The sequence below is a fragment of the Symphalangus syndactylus genome, chromosome 1, assembly GCF_028878055.3.
Source record: "Symphalangus syndactylus isolate Jambi chromosome 1, NHGRI_mSymSyn1-v2.1_pri, whole genome shotgun sequence".
NCBI lineage: Eukaryota > Metazoa > Chordata > Mammalia > Primates > Hylobatidae > Symphalangus > Symphalangus syndactylus.
Window position 1 is genome coordinate 60,188,855 of NC_072423.2, and position 24,818 is coordinate 60,213,672.

A 24,818-nucleotide genomic window follows, 5' to 3' on the forward strand; every position below is an offset into this window, starting at 1 on the left:
CTTTCTCCAGGAAATCTCACCAGTTAACACATCTACAGGTCTGTCCTTATCTGGAAATGTATTTCATCTAAACCGAGAAGCTCCAATTCAGGTAAGCTTTCAGGGGCCAGCCCACACTCTGCCCCTGACCTGAGGTCCAGTTCCTTCCGCACTTTGTTCCACCCTTTCCAGTTTGAAGTCCATCCTCTGAGATGGGGAAGGCAGAAGTAAGACAGCAGTGACGTGTGTCTGCCTTGTCTTGGCCACCAGTCACATTACACTGACTGCTCTAAGCTGTGGCGCCATGGCTACCAGTGTCGGTTCAGATCCCTGTCCCCTGCTTACTGGCTGTGTGACCTTGGGAAAGTTAGGGAAACTCTCTGTCCCTCACAGTCCTCATCTAAAAACTGGGAATTACATCAGTGCCTACCTCACAGAGCTCTGGCGAGGATCTGAGCAAATGAATTAACACAAGTAGAAGACAGGGTCTGGCTCAATAAATGTTCACTTTTATTTTGTTCTTTCCCTATCCTGACCAAAACTAAAAGAACCCTCTTCTGTGTGTGCAAAGTTCCTAGAAACTTCTGTTGTAGTCTTCTTGTCATTTTTCATGCTGCTTCTTTTTCCTTGGGCTCTTCCTGCTTCCTTGTGAGCAGGAAAATAAAACCAAGGTCAATTACAAATTTATTTATTTATTTATTTATTTATTTATTTATTTATTTATTTATTTTATTTTTTGAGGCAGAGTCTCATGCTGTCGCCCAAGCTGGAGTGCAGTGGCATGATCTCAGCTCACTGCAACCTCTGCCTCCCAAGCTCAAGCAATACTCCTACCTCAGCCTCCTGAGTAGCTGGGATTACAGGCACACACCACCATATCCAGCTAATTTTTGTATTTTTAGTAGAGACAGAGTTTCTCCATGTTGGCCAGGCTGGTCTCAAACTGCTGACCTCAAGTGATCCACCTGCCTCAGCCTCCCAAAGTGCTGGGATTACAGGTGTGAGCCACTGTGCCCAGCTCCAACTACTGATTGAAAAGGTATAGCCCCTGATAAGAAATGTTCACTCCTGGCTTGTCCCACCACACTCTCCAAAGGGGCACTTGACCCTGCCATTTTCTTTCCAGACAGCTCTTCTCTTCCAGACGTCACCTTTCCCAGGCAGTGAGGCCTCCCCAGGCTACAAAGATCAGGCAGGCTGCAGCGCCTGGCTAGTTGAAGAAATTGAATGTTATCTCCCAGAAACCAGGAGGACTACCTCAGTGAGGCTTTTCAACTTGGAAGTTCCTTACAGTGAAATAGGGAAGTTTCTCATTATGCCCAGGTAATACAGCACTGATGGGCACAGGGTTAAGAAGGCGCCCAAGGGAGGCCCTGAATTCTCCTTCCTGTTGCCCCTCCTCAACTCCTCCTTAATTTTCTTCTACTGAAATAAAAAAGTAAGTGAAATAAAATGTTCCAAAACTGACTCAGAGAAGCTAGAGGTCCTAACTAAAGCAACATTTGCAAAACAACACACTTACTATTAGCTCTGCCCATCGCACTACCTGACAAGCAGTGCTTAAAATAAGACAGAAAGAAGCAGGGAGGCTCATTCATGCACTGCCTGGCTGAGGGAGGCAGCCAGGAAACAGTGCCTGCCTTGGAGGGGCGCGCTCCCAGCAAGGGGAGGCCAGTGGGAAACAACCACAGCAGAGTTGATAGAGGCCCTGCCTGACACAGCTGTTCAGCCTGCTCTGGGAACATGAGGCAGGAACAAACTACTAGCTCATCCTGGGGAAGCCAGGGAAGGTCTCACAGAGCTGGGGCAGGAGCAGAATCTTACAGGATGAGCCCACCAGGAAGACAAGAGGAGGAAAGTGGGAGGCAAAGGGTGTTTCAGGCAGGGACAGTAGCCTGTGCAAAGACAGACACCTGAAAAAGCACGATGCTGAGTATAGGAAGAATAGCCAAGTTCCCTGTGGGGCAGGGGCAGGCAAGGAAAACAGCAGGGAGACCCAGCATCAGGAGAAGTTAGGATGGGGGCCCTCCTGAATGCCGCTTTTCAAGCCCCACAGACTGATTCAGAGTCCTTAAGGTGGGACCCAAAAGTCTACATCCAGGTGGCCCTGAGGACCCAGTGTGGGAATGAGTCATAGACAACAAGGAATCATTGGCATTTTCAAACAGCAGTGTGATGCAACCAGATTTGCTTTTAAGAAACACTGTATTTGTGGGAAAGTGGAGAAGGAAGTGGAGCTTGCAGAGCCTGAAGAAGAGATCAATCAGGAGATGATTCCAGCTGTCCTGTGGAGCCGTGATAAATGAAAGCAATTGGGAGGGAGGAGAGGGGGTGAATATCATGAGAGATTTCCAAGGTACAAACAACAGAACTTGATGAGCAATTACATGTGGGTGGTGAAGGAGAGAAAACAGTCAAAATGATTCCAAAGTTTCCACCTCAGGCTCCCCAAGGATTGAGAGCCCTTAAGAAAAAGAGGGAATGGAGGTCAAGAGGAAGCTTGCATTTGTGGGGCAGGCAGTGAGAACTCTCCACAGAGTTTAGTTGGGGTGTGTGGCCCAGGAGATGGCTGTGGATAACTGCATGTCCAGAGAGGAGGGCAGGAAGCCACAGGCACTGCAGGGAGGAGCTGAGATTAAACACGGGGCTTTGGAGTGATAACTGACAAGGAAAGGCTGAGGACGCCCAGGGAGAGTGGACAGAGTGGACGCGCACCTGGAGATGCCTCCGACAGGAGAGGTGGGTGGAGACCCAGAAGGAACAGCAAAGAAGGAGGAGGAAAACCTACCTAAAATAGTGTGGGAAATTGGAAAGGAGAGAGTTTCAAGGAGAGAATGAGAATGTCCAACACCCAAGAAAGGTCAGATGGGGATGGAGCGGAAACCCGTACATTAGGTGTGGCAATTCCAAAGCCACTGCTAACCCTAGAGAAGGCGACCATGGTGTGCTGGGATCCAGAGCCAGACTGCAGCAGGCTGAGAAGTAAATCAAAGCCAGGAGGAGAAGACAGCAATTGCAGACTCTTCTTTTATTGTGAAGGAAAAGAGACAGGACAGTCACCAGAGGGAATGGCAGAGTGAGATATATGGAGCCTTTCCTCTCTTTTTAAACTTTTCACTTTATTAAAATAGCATGCCTTAACACGAGTCATTGAATATAATGATTATTTCCTACATTCTATAGATATCCAAAATGATTAGAAATATTTTCTACTCCAGCACTTCCTAACAGTGTATTTGCAGAGGGTACAATCTCAGCAAGTTAGGGTGAGAATTTTTTTTTTCAATTTGAGTATTTGAAAATGGCCATATGGATTCGTATCATCTCATATTCTTGCAGTAAAAAACATGAACACCAGGGTTACAAGGGAGTTTGCATGATGTTTGTAAGAAGGGATGTAAGCAATAAGAATGAGGTTCAAACTCCATGTTCCTTGGGTAACCCTTGCATCATAGATGTGTTTGTATTAATAGTGTGTGACCCATTTAATCCTCACAACAGTTCAGTTGTTCTTCCTAAATAATAGCAAACCTTTATAGAGTGCTTATTATATTCCAGGCAATATCCTAAGTGCTTCAATATGTAATCCCACCTGATACTCAAAACAATCTTATGAAAAAGATACTATTATTATCCCATTTTACAAATGAGAAAACCGTAATTCAGAGGGCCTAAAGTAACCTGCTCAATATCACATAGCTAGTAAGTAGGGATGAATTTCCAAATGATGTTATTAAATTTAGAAATTAAGGGGAAATGGCTAAATGTAAAAGAAGTTAAAAATACAAAGGGGCCAAAACCAGAAATAACTCAATGTCCTCCAACAAGAGTATCAATAAACAAATTGTAGTTTATTTAAACAACAAAATACAACTCAGAATCAACTACAGATATATGCAGTGACATGAATGAGTCTCAAAAATTATGTTGAAATATATGAAAAAGAGCTCAATATCACTGATCATTAGAGAAATGGAAATTAAAACCACAATGAGGTACTATCTCACACCAGTCAGAATGGCTGTTATTAAAAAGTCAAAAAATAACAGATGCTGAAGAGGTTGCAGAGAAAAAGGAACACTTACACACTGTTGGTGGGAGTGTAAATTAGTTCAACCATTGTATAAAACAGTGTGGCGATTCCTCAAGGACCTAAAAACAGAAATACCATTTGACCCAGCAATTCCATTACTGGGTATATATCCAAAGGTGTATATAAATTGTTCTATCAGAAAGGCATGCTGGGCATGGTGGCTCACGCCTGTAATCCCAACACTTTGCGAGGCTGAGGTAGGTGGATCAGCCTGGCTAAACCAGCCTGGCCAACATGGTGAAACCCTGTCTCTACTAAAAACACAAAAATTAGCCAGGAGTGGTGGTGCATGCCTATAGTCCCAGCTACTCAGGAGGCTGAGTGGGGAGAATCGCTTGAACCTGGGAGGCAGAGGTTGCAGTGAGCCGAGATTGTGCCACTGCACACTCCAGCCTGGGTGAGAGAGCAAGACTCCATCTCAAGAAAAAAAAGAAAAAGAAAGAAAGAAAGAGAAAGAAAGAAAGAAGGAAGGAAGGAAGAGAGAGAGAGAGAGAGAGAAAGAAGGAAAGAAAGAAAGAAAGAAAGAAAGAAAGAAAGAAAGAAAGAAAGAAAGCAAAAAGGGAAAGAAAGGCAGGCACATGCACACATATGTTTATTGCAGCACTATTCACGATAGCAAAGAGATGAAATCAACCTAAATGTCCATAAATGACAGATAGGATAAAGAAAATGTGGTATATAGATACCATGAAATAGTATGCAGCCATATAAAAGAACAAGATCATGTCCTTTGAAGGAACATTAATGGAGCTGGAGGCCATTATTCTTAGTAAACTAATGCAGAGACAGAAAACCAAATACTGCATGTTCTCACCTATAAGTGGGAGCTAAATGATGAGAACACATGGACACATAGAGGGGAACAACATACACTGGGGCCTATTGGAGGGTGAAGGGTAGGAGGAGGGAGAGGATCAAGAAAAATAACTAATAGGTACTAGGCTTAATACCTGGGGGATGAAATAATCTGTACAACCAACCCCCATGACACAAGTTTACCTACGTAACAAACCTGCACATGAACTCCTGAACTTAAAATAAAAAAGTAAAATAACTTTTATTTAGTAAAATAAATTACATTGAATGAAAAATCAAACAACCAAATAAATATATACTGTACAGTTCCATTTATAAAAAGTTCCAGAAGTACTAATTTCCAATAATAGAAGTCAGAATAGATATTACTAGGGTACAGGAGTGAGAGCATGGTGGGCTCGTGAAAGGGGTTAGGGGAATTTTCTGAGGTGAGGAAAGTGTCTTATATGAGGGTGGTAGTCCAAAATGAAGTCATATGTAAACGAACTTTAGAAAACAAGAAAGAGTCAGAGGTACGATGGAGGAAGGCCAAGGAGCAGGCTGAGGGGCTCAGTTAACAAACATAGATGCAGGCTTAGCTCCAGAGAAGCCCCTAAGCCCTAATGCCTGAGAAGGAGGGAGAGCCAGTTCCGTGGCCAGCAGAAGGATGGCAGTAGCCAGCCGAGGGAGCTGACATCAGAAGGCTTGTCCATCATTTCAGCTGGAGGAGTAAGAATACAGGAGAATACTTTTCCAGTGGTAGATGTTCTTGGGCCAAGGAGGTTAGATCTGGGACAACCCCCTTTTATAGATGAGGACACAGTGTTAGTGACTTATTCATGGTTACATGGCTAATTAGTCACAGAGCTGGAATCAGCACATAGTTCTTTTACATCAATAGAATAAGTCAACTGGGGTGGTGTCAGAGCCTCCTCAAATGCATGACCCTGCATCACTTCCCACCATAGACTCCCATCACTGCTAATGAAGGCTCTGACCCTTGCTTACTGAAAACAAATGAATTACTTCCAGTTGTATTTTCATTTAATAAACATTCGTCAATCACTTATCACTGGCCAGGTGCTGTTAGATGCTGAAAATCCAAAAAGAAAAAGCCGCTATCCCTGTTTTCAGATAACTTAAGATTGGTGAGGTGAGACTCACATGAGTAGATGACACACTAGAGATAAGTACCAGAGTACGAAAGAGGGGAGAAGGTTTACTGTTGGCACAAGCAGAACTCAAGCAATTCTGCTAATGTGAGGAGTTCAGACGTCTTCCTTAAGCCTCTGAGAGAATGGAGCAGGCTGAGGTCAGAGAACTGAAGAGAAGGGACAGAATCACCCCACTGAAAGCACAGGCAAGCACATGCACAGAGACGCAAGAAACTCTCTCCCCCTGCTCCCCATCCAAGATGGGGAGCTCAGGGGTACAAGTCTGGCTCCCTTAGTGAAGAGCACCAGCCAAATGGACGTGTAAAAACAATCAATGTCAAAAGTATCCATTAAGAGTTTGGCTTCAACACACCCCTGAAGATAAATACGATGCAATCTCAACACGTACTTAGTCTACAAACAGAATTTCCACAACAGAAAATGGACTAAGCTTTGGTGAGTGGAAACATGATGCTTTTAAGCACATTTTAACAAACACAGTGATCTTTAAACAGTCACCTACACAGCATGGTGCTGGCATAAGAACAGATGCATAGACTAATAGAACAGAATAAACCCACAAATAAATCCATGTATCTACAATGAACTCATTTATGGCAACAGTGCCAAGAAGATACATCGGTGAAAGGACAGTCTCTTCAATAAATGTACTGGGAAAACTGGATATCCATATGCAGATGAATGAAACTAGACCCCTATCTCTCACCATATACAAAAATCAAATCAAAATGGACTAAAGACTTAAATCTAAGACCTCAGACTATGAAACTACAAAAAAGAAAACATTGGAGAAACTCTCCAGGATGTTGGACTGGAGAAAGATTTCTTGAGTATTACCCCACAAGCACAGGCACCAAAGCAAAAATGGACAAACGGGATCATATCAAGTTAAAAAGTTTCTGCACATCAAAGGAAACAATCAACGAAGTGAAGAGACAGCCCACAGAATGAGAGAACATATTTGCAGACTACCCATCTGACAAGAGATTAATAACCAGAATATATAAGGAGCTCAAACAACTCAATTGGAAAAAAATCTAATAATCTGATTTAAAAATGGGCAAAAGGTTTGAATAGACATTTCTCAAAAGAAGACATACAAATGGCACACAGGTATATGAAAGGGTGCTCAACATCACTGATCATCAGAGAGATGCAAATCAAAACTACAATAAAATTTGTACTACAATTACTGCAGTAAAATTGGCTTTTACCCAAAAGACAGGCAATAACAAGTGCTGGGGAGGATGTAGAGAAAGGGGAACCCTCGTAACTCCCCTGAGTATAATCACTATGGAGAACAGTATGGAGATTCCTCAAAAAACTACCGTATGAGCTACCATGTGATCCAGCAATCCCACTGCTGGGTATACCCGAAAGAAAGGAGATCAGTATATTGAACAGAGATAATCTGCACTCCCATGTTTGTTGTAGCACTATTCACAATAGCAAAGATTTGGAGGCAACCTAAGTGTCCAGCAACAGACAAATGGACAAAAAAAAATTGTTATGGGCAGGGTGCGGTGGCTCATGCCTGTAATCCCAGCACTTTGGGAGGCTGAGGCAGGAGGATCACTTGAGCTCAGGAGTTTAAGGCCAGCCTGGGAAACATGGTAAAACGCTGTATCTACACTACATTGAAAAAAAAAAAAATTAGCCAGTGCATGCCTGTAGTCTCAGCTACTTGGGAGGCTGAGGTAGGGGGATCACTTGAGCCTGAGAGGTGGAGGCTGCAGTGATCCATGATCATACCACTGCACTTCAGCCTGGGTGACAGAGCAAGACTCTGTCTCAAAAACAACAACAAAAAAAGTGTATGTGTTATATACACAAAACGGAGTACTATTAAGCCATTAAAAAGAATGAGATCCTGTCAACAACATGGATGCAACTAGAAGATATTAAGTGACAGAATTCAGGCACAGAAAGAAGGAAATTTAGCATGTTCTCACTCATTTGTGGGAACTAAAAATTAAAACAATTGAACTCATGGAGATAGAGAGTAAAAAGATGGTTAGCAGAAACTGGGAAGGATAGTGGGGAGAGAGGGGTGGGAAATGGGGATGGCTAATGGGTAGAAAAATATAGTTAGATACCATGAATAAGATTTAGTATTTGATAGCACAAGAGGGTAACTACAATCAGCAATAATTTGTTGCACATTTTAAAATAACTGAGTGAATACAATTGGAATGTTCATAACAGAAAGAAATGATGAATGCTTGAGGTGACGGAAACCCCATTTACCCTGATGAGATTATGACACGTTGTATGCCTGTATCGAAATATCTCATGTGCCCCATAAATACCTACACTGCCTATGTACCTATAAAACTTAATAATTAAAAATATTTTTAAAAACCAGTCGCCTAAACCTGTTCCACAATCAGTAGTCATGAACATTAAACTGCTGGCTTTATCAACCAGTATCTCCTGAATCCAAGAAACACGCACACTAGCTGAAATGCAGGCCACAGCTCTGCCAGTGATGGATAGCAAAACAAAGGCAGCACTAATGAAAAATTAATGAAAACAGTTACTTCCATAAGAAAAATGATCTGTTTTCTCTCACCTTCGTATTGATTTTTAACCAGCCCTGTAATTGGAAATGTATATGTTATCCTAAGGTAAAGGCAGGCAGAGGGGAGCAGAGTGTGTAATCCACTTCATTGTGGGCAGGCTGTCAGCCATGCAACGAAGCTTTAGCCTGGGAAGCATAGCCTCTCCCTCTCATTCTCTCCACCCAGCCTGAAACCTGATCCTCCCAGGCTCTGAGTCCTGAGTCATTCCAAGGTTATGAATACTGACGACACCCTAATGTTCCTATGTCCATCAGGGAACCCACTTTTGGGATCATCTTCTCCTATAGCATTCAATTGAAATAAATACAACCCCAATCTTCATAGTGCAGGAAGTCCTGTCTCTCCCCCAAGTTCTGAGGAATTCCCTGGAGATTTATCTTTCCCCATAGTCACTTTTCTTTTTTTTGAGATGGAGTCTCGCTCTGTCGCCCAGGCTGTGCAGTGGCACGATCTCAGCTCACTGCAACCTCCGCCCAGGTTCAAGCAATTCTCCTGCCTCAGCCTTCTGAGAAGCTGGGATTACAGGTGCATGCCACCATGACTGGCTGATTTTTGTATTTTTAATAGAGACAGGGTTTCACCATGTTGGTCAGGGTGGTCTCGAACTCTTGACCTCATGATCCACCCACCTCAGCCTTCCAAAGTGCTGGGATTACAGGCGTGAGCCACTGCGCCAGGACCATAGTCACTTTTTATATCTCACTCAATTCCAGCCTCAACTCTCCCATCCTCTCTTCTCTCATCTGCTGTGGCTCTCACCAAATCTGCCACATATTGTCACAAGCTTGGATATAGCCCACGTCCTTGCCTCTCCAAAGACTAACCTAAAGCAGTACTAGGTTAGGCTAGTTAAAGTTAGTTAAAGCAGACCAGGCATGGTGGCTCACGCCTGTAATCCAGCAATTTGGAAGGCCGAGGTGGGCAGATCACCTGAGGCCAGGAGTTCAAGGCCAGCTGGGCCAACATGGAGAAACCCCATCTCTACTAAAAAATACAAAAATTAGCCGGACGTGGTGGTGTGCACCTGTAGTCCCAGCTACTCAGAGGTTGAGGCACGAGAATTGCTTGAACCTGGGAGGCAAAGGTTGCAGTGAGCTGAGCTTGTGCCACTGCACTGCAGCCTGGGCAGCAGAGAAAGACTCCGTCTCAAAAAAACAAAAAACCAAAAAACATAAAGTTAGTTAAAGCAGACTGAGGCAGGTTGGAGGGTAGAATCTGCATTTCCTTTGCTCACCACTGAATTGTAAATGCCAAAGCTCTACTTGGAGCATCATAGGAGCCTAAAACTAATAATAGGCCTAGAATATAGACACAGACCTTGAACAACCAAATTCATAGAGACAGAAAGTAGACAGGTGGTTGCCAGGGGCTGAGGGAAGGGAAGTATGGGGAGTAATTCTGTACAGAGTACAAAGTTTCAGTTTAGAAGATAAAAAAAGTTCTGGAGAGGCCAGGCGCAGTGGCTCATGCCTGTAATATCAACACTTTGGGAGGCCGAGCCAGACATATCACTTGAAACCACGAGTTCAAGACCAGCCTAGCCAACATGGTGAAACCCCATCTCTACTAAAAATACAAAAACTAGCCAGGCATGGTGGCACACACCTGTAATCGCAGCTACTCGGGAGGCTGAGGCACGAGAATCGCTTGAACCCGGGAGGCAGAGGTTGCAGTGAGCCAAGATCACGCCACTGCACTCCAGCCTGGGTGACAGAGTGAGACTCTGCCTCAAAAAAAAAAAAAAAAAGTTCTGGAGAGGCATGGTGGTGATGGTTGCCCAACATTGTGAATATTCTCTGTGTCACTGAACTGTCCACTTAAATATAGTTAAAATGGTAAAGTCTATGTTATGTGTATTTTACAATTTTTAAAATTCAATGAAGCAATGATAGAAAAGAGGAGTGGAGCTCAGTTCTCTTTTATCCTAAAACTAAACATCTGTTCTCAGGACTCCTTAATGTCCCAGCTCGTGGGGTGGCTGCCTGGTCCAGAGCTCTCCAAAGTGAGTGCTCCAGACCTATTTATAACATAGTCCAACTGGAGAGAGGAAAGCAAATTACAACTTCTATTTATATGTATTAATATTTTCTATTTGGGGGGTATATTTAAACATATATAATACTATAGAAGCACATGTAGATAATTTAGAAACAATTAGATTTACACTGGAGGAATGTTGTCAAAAACTTTACACTCCTGGATTGCATAATCAACAAACCTTGAAGACCATTATTATTATTAATTTGTATAGCTTTAAGTGGTACAAGTACAGTTTTGCTACATAGATATATTGCTTTTGGTGAAGTCTGGGCTTTTCGTGTAACCATCATCTGAATAATATACCTTGTATCCATTAAGCAATTTCTCTTATTATGATTTATTTATTTATTTAGAGACAAGGTCTTGCTCTGTCCCCCAGGCTGGAGTGCAGTGGCACCATCTTGGCTTATTGCAGCCTCTACAACCTGGGCTCCAGTGATCCTCCCACCTCAGCCTCCTAAATAGCTGGGACTACAGGCACACACCACCATGCCCAGCTAATTTTTTTATTATTTGTAGAGACGAGGTCTCACCATGTCACCCAGATTGGTCTTAAACTCCTGGGCTCACGCAATCCTCCCACCTTGGCCTCCCAAAGTATTGGGATTACAGGTGTGAGCCACTGCTCTGGGACTCCTATTATTATTTTTTGATGTCTAGCTCACCTTACTAGCTGTGAGCTCCACAGGGACAGGGATCTTCATATGTTTTGTTTTTTTATTTTATTTAGTTTTGTTTTTATTTTTTTTTTTTAATTTTTACAGATGGAGGGTCTCGCTATGTTGTCCCAGCTGGTCTCAAACTCCTGGCCTCAATGATCCTCCCATCTCAGCCTCACGAAGTGCTGGGATTACAGCATGAGCCACCAAGCACCCTGGCCATATGTTTTGTTTATCTGTGTATCCCATACCCCCAGTACAGTATCTGGCATACAGTAAGTTCTCATGGATAGTTGCTGATGAATGAGTTGTGGCTGCTGTTACCACTACTCTCTCCAAAGCAGGTGCTCTTAGCCCATGGCCATGCCATGCTGCTGGGGGCTTCTGGCCCACTGGGACAAGTTCTCTTCCTCTTTCTCCTCCTTTTCTTTTTTTTTTGCTACACCATCGTACAGTTTTCTAATCTGTAAAATGAGGACATTGGGCAGAATGCTTCCAAAGTTCCTTTCTTTCTTTCTTTCTTTCTTTTTTGAGATGGAGTTTCACTCTTGTTGCCAGGCTGGAATGCAATGGTGCGATCTCGGCTCACGGCAAACTCCGCCTCCTGGGTTCAAGCGATTCTCCTGCCTCAGCCTCCCGAGTAGCTGGGATTACAGGGATGCGTCACCATGCCCAGCTGATTTTGTATTTTTAGTAGAGACAGGGTTTCTCCATGTTGGTCAGGCTGGTCTCCCGACCTCAGGTGATCCGCCTGCTCGGCCTCCCAAAGTGCTGGGATTACAGGCATGAGCCATTGCGCCCAGCCCAAAGTTCCTAACTTTCTATGATGCTGATTTTCCTGCCTAAATGCCAGCTACTAGGTTGAAGTCATTTCTAAGCCACAACATGAATTTGAATCAGGGATAGATGCATGCAGCTTCAAGGTGACTTTGGGGACTTGGCCTGACTTTTTTTCTCAGTGAGGGCAAACTGCCGACATCTCCTCCAGGATACCAAAAGCCACGTACATTACAGAATCTCACCAGTCAAGGCCCTTCTGCTGTTCAAAGTAGGTGTCAAGGAAAGGTGGCTCTTTTAGAGGTAGAAAAACACATTTACACTGAGTTTCCATTAAGATCTTATTTTCACAGAACCCAGGTTTGATGGGAAATCTGTGTTTTCTGACTTGGCCCTGTGTTGGTCTTGCAGCTGAACAATCCCAGGTGGACCTCCCTTGTCCATGCACACATTCCCGAAGTGACTTAGAGCAATTTTCTCAACCTGCCTGCATCTCACATTTCTCCTCTGATAATCCAAGAATATAACACTCATTTTGTGGGGCTGCTGTCAGAATAAAAAGACAGTGAGACCTCCATAAAATATAACCTTGGTCGCTATTACTATATTTTGTTTTCTCAAATGGGAAATGAGAGACTAAATCCGTAGTTTCCAGAGGAATTCCAGAATTCTCAAGAGCTGCCAGAATGGGGCTCCAGGTAGTTCATCCTCCAAGATGCCCCCATTTTTTTCCAGCTCTGCTTTTTCTCAGATTTATGTATAGTTCTTTTGAAAAAAAAGGGGGGGGATTCTGCAGATTTTTTGACGTGCTTTACAAATATTGGACAGATAAGCAGAAAATTTTTAATCCTATGAATCTAATTAAAAGAAAGTAAGATGCCTGAACTCAAACCACTGCACAGGTGATCTTGCCTGACAGAGAAAGTGAGATTGGTCTGCCCCCGAATTTCCTGGTTCCCTTCACTGGGCTCTGCTAGGAAGAATTCCCTGTTAGAATCATCTCTGGGACATGCTGCCCATCTCCTAGACAGGTGGTGGTTAAACACCCACTCTTTGGTGAAATATCTCACGCTGCCATCTCTGCCTACAACCGCTCATCCCTAACCACTCACTTTCAAGAAAGGGAGGAGGGAGGAGAGAGTGAGTTATTAGGAAATAATCCTGAATACACCCAGGCCTGCTGTCTCTCCCATCTTTCCAATCCAAGTTCAGCCTTGGGCATAGATTTAAAACAACATTGTTCTGGAGGTGGTCTTCAAATGCAACAGGCTGTGATTAATGCTCACACTGTCCTTTAAGGCTATGGGCAGCCTTCTGGACTATTCTGCATGGGCTGGTGCTAATCTGAGTTCAGGTTATGGTGGAAATAGCCTGGTTCACAGGTGTGGAGCAGACTCAGCTTCTTCATTCGTGGCTGAAAAACCTTGAGCAAATAACTTGCATGCTTTAAGCCTTGGTTTTCACACCTGAAAAATGAAGGTAAACAGCATTCACCTTGCTTGTCTCACAAGACTTTTGTGAGAAGCTCATTGAAGACTGGATGTCAGAACCAGATAGAACCACACAGAAGGGAGGCCCAAGGTCACCAGAGACTATCTGAGCCTGCCCCTTGCTGAGGAGGCTGGTGTGGCAGGAAGGGGCCGGGCCATTCTCTGGACACATCCGTGGGTCCTCTGGCATGAAGTCATTTGGAGAAGGAGAGGACATGGGGCTGCAGGTTCCTACATGATCCATCCTCGTGTCCGATCCTAAAGCTCACTTTCACAGCTTGCCCAATGCCGGGCAGGGAGGATGAAAGTGTCCTGGCTGAGATTCCATCCAGATACCACTGGCTCTTCCAAGATTAAACAGATAGTGCATCTCACTCCCACAGTACCTTAAAGCAGAGCTGGCCTTTGGTTCAACAGGGCCCAAGGCAGGAATGGGTGGGCCCTGCCTTCTCCTGCCACTCAAGGTGGGCATGAGGGATCTGCAGGCATAGCCACTTGTTTTGAGGACATCTAGGGTGTGGAAAGCCAGAGAAAGCCCATAGAAGAGAGCTAACGACACGGGCCAGGGAGCGTGTGTGGCTGAACCAACTGGGCAGGTCCAGTACACGTGGAGGTGCACCTCATTGTCCTGGACTGGGGCTCAGGAAACCTGGCCCTTCTTCCTACTCTGTGTGGCCTTGGGCAAGTCACATCACCTTCTCAGGTTTCTATAGATTAATGGAGTTGGACCAGAATCTTCAGATGGGTACATTTAGGCCCATTACTCAGTGGAAAAAGCTACCAGTTACTCATCTTCCCAGAATGCCAATTTTACTTGGAGATTGGAAGAAACAGTTTTTCATTTTCTTAAACAGCTTTATGAGATATAATTCACATCTCATACAATTCATTCATTGAAAATGTACAATTCAGTGCTTTTTAGTGTATTCATAGGGCTGTCCCAGCATCCCCACCATCAATTTTAGATCATTTCCATCACCCTAAACGGGAGAAACCCATTCCCTTTGGCCACCACCTCCCACCACCCAGTCCTTCCAGCTCCTGGCAACCACGAATCTACTTTCCATCTCTACAGGTTTGCCTGTTTGGGACATTTCATATAAATAGAATCATACACTATGTGTTCTTGGAAGGCTGATTTTTATATTAAAACAAACAGTTGTGTTATGAAAAGCATGCCAAAATTACATTAATTTGTAAATCACAAAAGACATTTCAGAGAAATCTCCTGTGTGTCTGGCAGCTTCAAGCTCAGTCTGAGTCTCCTCTAGGGACAGTAATTCACTCTCCTCTGCCTCCAGGGCCACTTGGTGGAAATTCTGGACGGCACTGGACTTAAGGATCTAGATCTAACCTTTGAAAGACCCCAGGGCTCAGCTAGATAAACCAACAGAGTGATTTTCCAGGAGAAAAAGTCACTAATCATGACTTTCTGTTACCATGTTCCTCCTCATCCCCTCATCTTTCCATCTTATCTTACCTCCACACAGAGGTCTACATTTAGAATAACTGAAAAAAAAATAAGAGAATGATCCCACTATTTCAGATTTCCATGTGAAAGAATAACAGGTTGTGGCTGCCCTCCCTGCCCACTCACCTTGTACCATTCTTCCAGTCTCTGGGAGGGGCTTCTTCGTCTGTTCTATTCATTGCAGCCTCCCCGTGCCCAGTACAGAGCCTTGGAATATGACAGTGAAGCCCAGTTCCAGCTCCACAAATATTTGATAGAAGAAAGAAATGGAAGAAAGGCTGAAGGAAGAAAAGGAGGAAGCAAGGGAGAGGAAGAGAAAAACTAGGAAATCGGGATCCTACCAGCCCTCTATCTCCCCATCTCCACACCATGCTGCAATGCAGCCCCCGAGGGGCTTTGAATTTGCCCATATCAATCACCTGCTTCTCAGAAATCATTACTGCCGCAAATCAAGACAACGAAACCAACTGCTCACTAAGGAATTTGAAAATGAAGAGCTGTGAGTGGGTTGGGGAGGGTTATTAGACCGGGAAGCAGAGCACTCTTCACTGACAGAGTGTTTTTGCATATATTATCTCATTTGACCTTCCCAGAAGTCTGGTGAGAAAGCCAAGGCCAGGATTCTGTAGGCTGTTTTGGATGAAAAACAAAAAACAAAAAACCCTGCACTTAGGTAGAATGCAGTGCTTTGGCATGCACGGGTTCTAGAATCACTCAGCTTTGTTTAAATCTGAGCTCTGGTCCTGTGTGACCTTGGGACCAGTGCCTGACCTTGGGTATGCTAAGGGGCACAGGCAACTGCACAGTGTCATGTGGGGCAGGTGGGACCTCACAGGGAGGAGGGTCTGCAGGTGCCTGGGGCTGTCCTGCACTCTCTCCGCATCCTGCTCAGAGCCTGCACAGCGGGCTGTGCTATGCTTGTACTGGAGGGGAGGGGTCCTGTCCCTCTTGTCCTTCCTTTGTATTGGGCATAAGGGGAGTCTTGAGGGGGAGGGACAAATGGCGCAGGAGCGTAGGGCAGTCTGAGCATAGATGTGGGCTGTTTCAGGAGGTACTGGGAATGCCAGCTGCCCAGGACATGGAGACAGCAAGCAGGAAGCCACCAGGCCACTTGAGGGTCACCCACTGAATGATTCGGCATGCCTCTCTGCAACCTCTCAAAAGATCAGTTTCCTTATCTGCCTTCTCAGAGAATTGTGGTGAGGGTCAAAATGAAAAGTATATGAAGATCTGTTGCCCAGAACCTGGCCTCCAGACAGTACTTGGAAACGGTCCTGCACCCACAGCTAAAAGCTGGAGCGGAGACCTTGATCCATGGCCTAGGTGCTTGTCCAGGGCCCCTGCAGGGACATGGGGCTGCCTCCCTGTGCCCAGTGCACCATCTGCTCCATGTGCTTGATCTCAGAGCGGTTTAATGACATCTGTCCCAAGACATGTGCCACCCTAGGATACAGAGACGCTAATGTATTCATGATGCACAGAGAACCTTTTCTGTTTAATACACACTTCACAGGACTTCACAAATCCAGAGGTTAAAAGGAATTTTCCTGAAAAAATAAATGCACAAACTAAGGTTTTCTGATAGGAATCCAAGCCAGCAAAGACTCCTCCTGAGAGTTGCCTGGGTCCCCAGGCTATGAGAAGGCATTTGTCCCATGGAAGGGGCATATGCACCCCACTCTATGCCTCACCTGGAGGGCTGGGGCAGCTCCAATGTATAAACCCAAAGGAAATGGCACCCAGGCTGGGCTGAGCACTGACCTGACCACCTCAGGCTTTTCTGAAGGCACTCCGGCTTCATGGGATTGGCAGTCAGAGCAGCCCTCTGTCCCTGAAGCCACTATCATAACGTGGGATTCTCTCACAAGGCTGCTCTGGGGGATGGGAAATCACAGAGCACTTTTCCCACCCACTATCACCAAACCTTCAAAACTGGCTTACCACCGGATGCAGTTGCTGATGCCTTTAATCCCAGCACTTTGGGAGGCTGAGGTGGGCAGATCACCTGAGGTCAGGAGTTCGAGACCAGCCTGGCCAACATGGTGAAACCCCGTCTCTACTAAAAAAATACAAAAATTAGCCAGCCGTGGTGGTGGGCACCTATAATCCCAGCTACTCGAGAGGCTGAGGTAGGAGAATCACTTGAACCCGGGAGGCCGAGGTTGCAGTGAGCCAAATCGTGCCATTGCACTCCAGCCTGGACAACAAGAGTGAAACTCTATCTCAAACAAACAAACAAAATAACTGGCTTACCTTCTTGCTGTGGATAGAGCTGGAGGGCAGAAGCTGTGAGGGGTCCAGTAACATAGGTAATGCTGACCACGTAGAGCTGCGTGGTGACTTCTAGGGGCCCAAGGCATCTTTGCCTTCATAAGGCCTTTCTTCCAAAAAATATTACAAATATATTTTGCGATTGCATTGACATGAAGATGTCTTAGTTTGTTTTCTGTTGCTTATATCAGAATACCTGAAACTGGATCATTTATAAAGAAAAGGAATTTATTTCTTTCAGTTACGGAGGCTGAGAAGTGCTGGGTTGAGGAACCACATCTGGTGAGGGCCATCTTGCTAGTGGGGATGCTGCAGAGTTGCTGCAGGACATCACGCCACGAGGGGGCTGAGTGGGCTAACATACTAGCTCAGGTCTCTCTTCCTCTTCTTCTAAGGTCAACAGTCCCACTCCCGTGATAATCCATTAACCCATTAATCCTTGAATGGATTAACCCACTCATGAGGGCAGAGCCCTTGTGACCCAATCACCCCTTAAAGGCTCCACCCCTCAATCCTGCCACATTGGGGATTAAGTTTCAACATGAGTTTCAGTGGGGACATTCACAGCAGAGCAGGACACAAATATAATCCAGGCTGGATTTACATGTTACATATTATATATATGAATCAAATGTATTGCTTCTTCTGATTTCAAAAGAATTTTAAGTTAAAACGTTTTTGTAGGCCGTAGGCCCTGTGTTTGCTCTTGCTGGAAAAGTTGCCCTGAGACCAGGACAATTCAAGAGCCTACAGCCCATCCTCCTTAGGCTGGGCCAGCCACTTACCCTGGGGTGTTCAGTTAGTCAATTAAAAGAAACTTGTGCTGAAACAATACATTAGAGACAGGCTTCCTTTAACAAAAACTGAAGCTCCACTATAAGAATAACACAAAAAGAAATGAAAGAAGTCAGATTTGAAAGAAGGTGTTGTAAGTTTATGGGTGGCCTTAATAAACACCCGCGTGTACAACCAAGAGGTGAGCCTGGTGTTTGATAATGGCTTTTAGCTAGGAAATGAGTTTGGTTTGAAAAAGGGATATTTTGAGAGGATAGAAAGAGCTTCTGTTTTATCTGGATAGAGAACAAGCCCCTTTATGATGTTTTATAAAATTTCCTTTAGTCCTCAGATGCTGGCTGAGTCCTGCCAGGCACCGTGCCAGACCTCAAGGTGAGGATGGCTGGGCCATGTTGTCTGCCTAGAGGGGCTCGCCCAGCAGCGGGGATGGAGGTGGAGGGCATCTGGATTTCATTCTGCAGGGAACAGGGAACCAGCAGAGCAGGACCAGCTATGCCATCCATGCAGTCTAGAGCAAAATGAAAGCGAAGGGCTCCTTGTTCAAAAAGTGTTCAGAATGTCACAGCGGCAACATGAAAGCATTAAACCAAGTGCAGGGTGCTGATGGGGGGCCCGGTGTCACTGTACAGGCTGCTGGCCTGGGAAGCTGCCTGCCTGGTGCAGTTCGGGGTATGAATCTTGCCTGAACCAACTGCAACCTCCAGTCTGACATAGCGTGCTTGGATTGTACTTGGAGTGTCTTTATATTATTGCTATACTACTTTTTATTCAAATGTAAGATTTTAAAATATATATTTTGATCTGTTGTGGGATACTGACAAGGTTGTTTCTTTGAAAAAAAAAAAAAAAGTTGTATGTCATTAAATACACAAATTATCCAACTAAACAGAAACTGACTCCGGAGACAACTTCTCCAGAATCTCTTCTCCAGATGGTGAGGCCCAGTCAATGATCCAGGGTCCCTCCCTGCAGCCAGGTGAAGAAGGCACAGAACTTACTGCTGGGGTCAGGAGCTGGCACTGCCCTTACAAACAGAACAGCAACATAGAAGGTTTAAGTCCTGCCAACAAAGAAGTTTTTAAATTCTCCTTCTACATATTCTACAGCAAAAGTGGCCAAATTAATCCCAAAACTTCCTAAGAAATTCTTTTACTGGCCTGGCGCAGTGGCTAACACCTATAATCTCAGCACTTTGGAAGGGCCTGGCCTGCAAATCGTTTGAGCCCAGGAGTTCAAGACCAGCCTGGGTAACATGGAGAGACCTCATCTCTATAAAAATACAAAAAAAAAAAAAAAAATTAGCTGGGTATGGTGACACACACCTGTAGTCCTGGCTACTTGGGAGGCTGAGGTGGGAGGATTGCTTGAGCCTGGGAAGTCAAGGCTGCAGTGAGTGGTGATTGTGCCACTGCACTCCAACCTGCATGACAGAGTGAAACCCTGTCTCAAAAGAAAAAAGAAATTCTCTTACCCCATACCTAGGAGAAAGTAGAAGCTGGGGAGAAGAAAAGAAACCTCATTTTAAAATGATAGGCGAGGACCTATATTTTAGGAGAGCTCGACGCTCCCCTTTGCCCTGAGCTCTGGGTTCTTCCAGCACTGCAGGGTCTCCTGTGATCTGCGGGATCGGTCATGAGTTGAGCTGCACAGGAGGGCCCACAGCAGGACAGAGTCTTCCCTCCTCCAAGCAGCCCTGGAAAGAAAAAGGGTCTGCTGTGCTCATGGTGCTGAGAAGCTAGCCAGGCCCTCTCCACAAGGCAGCAGGGAAGGTGGCAGCCTTGCAAAGGTAGGTGCGATTTCTTAGGTTATTTCTCTGGTGCTTACATTTCCACTGGAATGTGCAGAAGACTCCATGGAAGACTCAAAACTACCCTGAGGCAGAACAGGCAGAAAGGGGGAGCCTGGGCTCTGGAGGCACACGGCTTCACGGAGGGCTAAGCCTTGATTTGCTCATCTGTAAAATGGGCATAATACTCCACTGCCACGAGTCACAGCAGTGCCATGACTGGGAAAATGGACATGAAGGCTTTTTAAAAACATATCTGGCACACAGGGAAGGTCTAACAAATATGGGCTAATTCCTGTCATTTCGGCCCAGTTTCCTAAAAGAAATATTCTAAAGTTGAAATATTCAGAGATGACAAGGGGTTAGCAATGATTGGGGAGGAAGGCTTATTTTTCATACAATTATTGTTTTCATTTCCCCCAAAACCCCATATGAGATCCTGCCCAGTGGTACCAGGTGTCCCCTGTGAACTCACTGCCATGGATTGTATCTGTGTCCTTTGGCCTCTAGCAATGGGCCTGGATGGGGGGGGCCTCAGAGATTCTCCTGAGCACAACTGCCCATCCCTGCGGCCCCTGCCCTGTTTAAGTCAGCAAGTGTCTTCAGGGGCCGTAACAATGGAAGCTACTCCCAAGAACACTGCCTCAGGTTTGACATCCCTCAACCATACTTTACCTGGTTAAATTAGCAACCGCACATCTGTCAAGGCACAAAAGCGGATTTTCTCCCTGCTATCATATAGAAGAATGAATGGAGAGGAAAATTATGTAATGGGTTTTTAGATCTGAACAACTGAGCCTTCTTGGGTCCCGAGCAGGTTGGAAATGAGAGCCTCTGGAGATAGGTGTGTGGGTAACTTTATAAGCTCTACTCTTACAGGGCATGACCTGGGCCCTGGGAACAACAAAGGACCCCTCGGTCGAAGCAGCTGGCTCTGCTGGCTGTTTGCTAAAAAAAAAGTTCTTTATCAAAACTGCTGATACTCACTGGGAATCTCCAGAAGGGGAAAATAACCTGCAGCGTTCCCCAAACAAAATTTACCACAAAATACTCTTATCGAGGGAGTTCTGAATGAATGGCCACCAAGAGCCATTGATCCGAGGGCGTGAGGTGAAGGGAGAGCCACAGTTGTGGCCACAAGGAGAGTGCAGCAAGTAGGCCGGCGGGGCCACGCAGCCGCCATATTGGAGAAGCTGGACACGTGACCCCAACTAACAACGCGCAGGACGGGTGTCATGGACTGGGGTGCGTCCTCCTTCCTTTTTCTCTACTGTCTTTCTGAAAGTTTATGCCACTGGGTGTTCTCGTTGCTCCACCGTAGCACCAGTCAGAGAGACTTTCCTGAGATTCTAGCCCCTCACACGGCTCCGAATGCCTGACCCCAGCCCACATTCAGGCCTGAGGCAAAAAAGGGGATCCCGAATTTTATGTGAGTATTTTCCACGACCAAACTTCTCATCATCAAATGGGATTTTTCAAAGGGATCATTCTCATTTTTTTAAAGGATAAGATTTATGGTTTGAAAGTAATGGCCGCCAACCTCATAAAATGAGGTTTAATATCACCAGAAACATTCTCACAATTGGCCAAATCCCCAAGACATTCATGAAGAGTGAACAGCCCTAGGCAGAAAAGGATTAAATCCGCTCAACGTCATAAAAATACACAATGAGCTCCACATCCTTTCTCATTTTCCAGTGATAGCCATGCTAGGCAGGGCATCTTGGGACACCCTCTTCTCTTCTCACCGTTTCCCCTCCTGGCCTCCATGCTAAGCCGTGCGCCTTCTCTTCCAATGCTGGTCTTAGCCCCTGACACTGACCTGGAGCTGCACCAGGCCCCTCAGGATCAGTATCTTCTCTTGGCTCCTGAAGAACTGAGTGAATGTAGGATTTGTTACTAGGCATTAGGATATGGATTCATTAATTAATACAGACAAATTTAAAGCTTATATTCACCTTGCCTTGTGAGATATGTGAAAAACCCTGCTCTGCTTTATGGACTGTGACCTTGGGGAAATGACCTAATTGCTCTGAAAATGCTTATTGATCTGTTAAAAATAAAAACATATAGAAAGGTAATTTTATTATTAATAGGTTGCCTTACTTAATATTCACTAAAATCCTATGCGATGAGTGACATTCCTCTCACAGAAATGAAGGAAACTGACACCTCACAGCCAGTAAGTAGTGAAGTTGGGATTCAAATCCTGACTTGTCGGATTCTCTAATCCATCATCTTTTTCCATAGACCTCCATCAGACCTTGAATGGAATTTTTAGAATATTAGGCAATGATACGCAAGAGGACTGACAAAGGAAAGAACCTGATAGCAGAGGCATAGCCAGGGAGCCTGGTGCACTTATCCAGGGATGAGTCCTAAACCAAAGCAAAGACAGCTGGAATCGAGAGAGATTTTGTGGAGGCCGAGCCACCTTCACAGGGGGTGAGAAAGAGGGGAATAAGAAATTGGGAAAGATCAAACAAAACTGAGATTGTTGCGCCTAAAGGAACCAGGAAGTGATGGAAGAGATGAACATATTGAGGAAAGGGAGCCTTCTTGAGCAGAGGGACATCGACTGAAAATGTCTGGAAAGAATTTAAGAATTTAGATTTTGGTTTTCAAAGAAATTAGGGAAGGAGAATGAAGATGTGAAAAGCAGCCCCATCCATAATAGCTAAAGTCACAAACGTGGGGCGGGGGTCCCTCAGTATAGGAAGGAAAGCTGTGAGCTGAGAACAGGCTTGGGTGGAGGGGAGGAAGAGTGGTCAGAGGGCAGGAGGCCCTGGCAGCACCCCAGGGCCACACTGGGCAGAGGTCACTCTCCCACCGGGGTGCTCAGAGTATCAAACAGAAGCTGCAGATAGGACATGGCTGTGGTAATCGGAAGGAAACTCGTTTTTAAGAGTGTAGTCTAAGTAGAGTGGTAAGAGTGCAGGTCAGATTACAGATGGTTAAAGAAAGATGCAGGGTAAAGAAAGAAGACAGAAGTCACAGACCATATGTTTAAGATATTTGGAAAAAGAAAGATAAAAAGGGAAACAGCAGGATTAAGCAGAGATTTTTTCTTTTCCTTCAAGTTCCAAAATACTTGAATGTGTCGACCATAGAAAGGAGGGATCTAGTGAAAATGAAGACAGAGTAAAGAAAAGAGATTGTTGAAGAGACTGATTTCTAAGGAAGGCAAGAAGCATTTACAATGAGCCACTATATGCAAAAGTTATTATGTTCCGCACAGTAAGAAATAATGCAGAAAATGGTGTCTTCTCTAAGGAACTCGCAATTTAGAAGAAGAAATGACAGTTATGCAAATAATTCCCTTTTACAACAGTGTAAGTCCTATGTTAATGTTATGTTAACAATAAAGTGCTCTTGGAGTCCGGAGAGGACATTTGGGATGATGGGGGAAGGGATATTTCAAAAGGCATCACAGGAGAGAAAGTACTAAACTCAGCCTTGAACGGTTAGTAAGAATATAATTGGCAAAAGATAATGAGTAAGGAAAGAGGAATTTTGGCCACAAAAATGGAATTCATAGCAAGGGTAGAGGATTTGGTCTTAGAAAGGAGGGGCAATTCTCCAAGGGAGACTTGGGGGGAAGAATAAGTAGGAAAGATTAAGTGGATAAAGAGGTATTGTAAAGTAGAGAGGATAGGAGAGGAGAGAACTCATACCTGATGGTCTCTCCATACTTGTAGGAAAGCAGAGGGCCAGGGGTCAAGGCCAAGAGGAAAAAGATTTTAAATAGCGGTGAACATTCAGGTGAATGAAGTTAGAAACTCCCAAAACTTTGTCTAGCAAGAATTGGCACTCTGGGAATAGGAACTAGAATAGTAACTGTCGAGAGGACTGTAGCTTCCAGAAGTCTGATGGAGAAGATACTCTGGGCTATCCTCATATGGAAAATAAGGAACAATGCTGATATACAGAAAGTATTGGTGAGTTTGGCAAAAAAAAAAAAAAGTAAGTGACTGAAAACCAAGCAAAGGTGAGAGTGAAAGCCCAGAAAAATAAGCAGAATTCTAATGCCACCTTATATCTTAATAACATTTAGTCTAAAAGTAAATTTGAATTTTTATTTTCACAGCCTTGCTGGGTGAAAAAAACAGGGCCCGGTCAAGGTGGGGAGGCTAATAGAAGAGCCCCCTCTGTAAATCTAGAACCTTAATGGGTTATATCTTCCAGTTAATTAACTAGGAAATAGATTCACCCACTCCCTCCCTCAAGGGGATGCAAGGAGTTTGCCTCTTTCAACCTTGAACCTGAGTAGAAGAAAAAAACCTCAAGTTGAATATTTAGTTAAAAGATGCCTATGACTAGTGGTTCCCCCAGATGCCTGGAAGAGGTAAGTACAAACCTTCCCAAGAGAAACTTACTTAACCTAGCATCAAATAATTCCTACAGATATGAGCTCACAGTCAAAAACCACGAAATAGGCCAGGCATGGTGGCTCATGCCTATAATCCCAGCACTTTGGGAGGCCTAGACAGGAAGATCACTTGAGTCCAGGAGTTCGAGACCAGCCTGGGTAACACAGGGAGACCTCAGCTCTACAAAAAATCAGAAAAATAAAAAAATTAGCCAGGTGTGATGGTGCGCACCTCCAGTCCCAGCTACATGGGAGGCTGGCACAGAAGAATTGCTTGAGCCCAGGAGGTTGAGGCTGCAGTGAGCCAAGATTGCACGATTGTACTCTAGCCTGGGTGACAGAGTGAGACCTGTCTCAAAAAAAAAAAAAAGTAATAATAATATCTTATAGAGTTAAAAATTAGAACCAAAATATAAGACACAAATAGCACATGATCTAAGATTAGGGAAGGGATTTGTTGATAGGATTTAAAGTATTCTGAACGATACACTATTTAGAGAGAAAAAATACTGATTAACTTCAGACTGATAAGTTAG

General features: G+C 44.6%; 1 protein-coding gene across 1 annotated transcript in view; it reads right to left on the minus strand.

The window, feature by feature from the left end:
• Nucleotides 1–469: 469 nt before the first annotated feature.
• Nucleotides 470–24,818, minus strand: part of TAF4B (TATA-box binding protein associated factor 4b) — a 215,396-nt gene continuing 191,047 nt past the window's right edge. The window contains exon 16 of the mRNA XM_063613543.1: nt 470–624. The gene's annotated coding sequence lies outside the window, so the exon portion shown is untranslated. The remainder of the gene's footprint in view (nt 625–24,818) is intronic.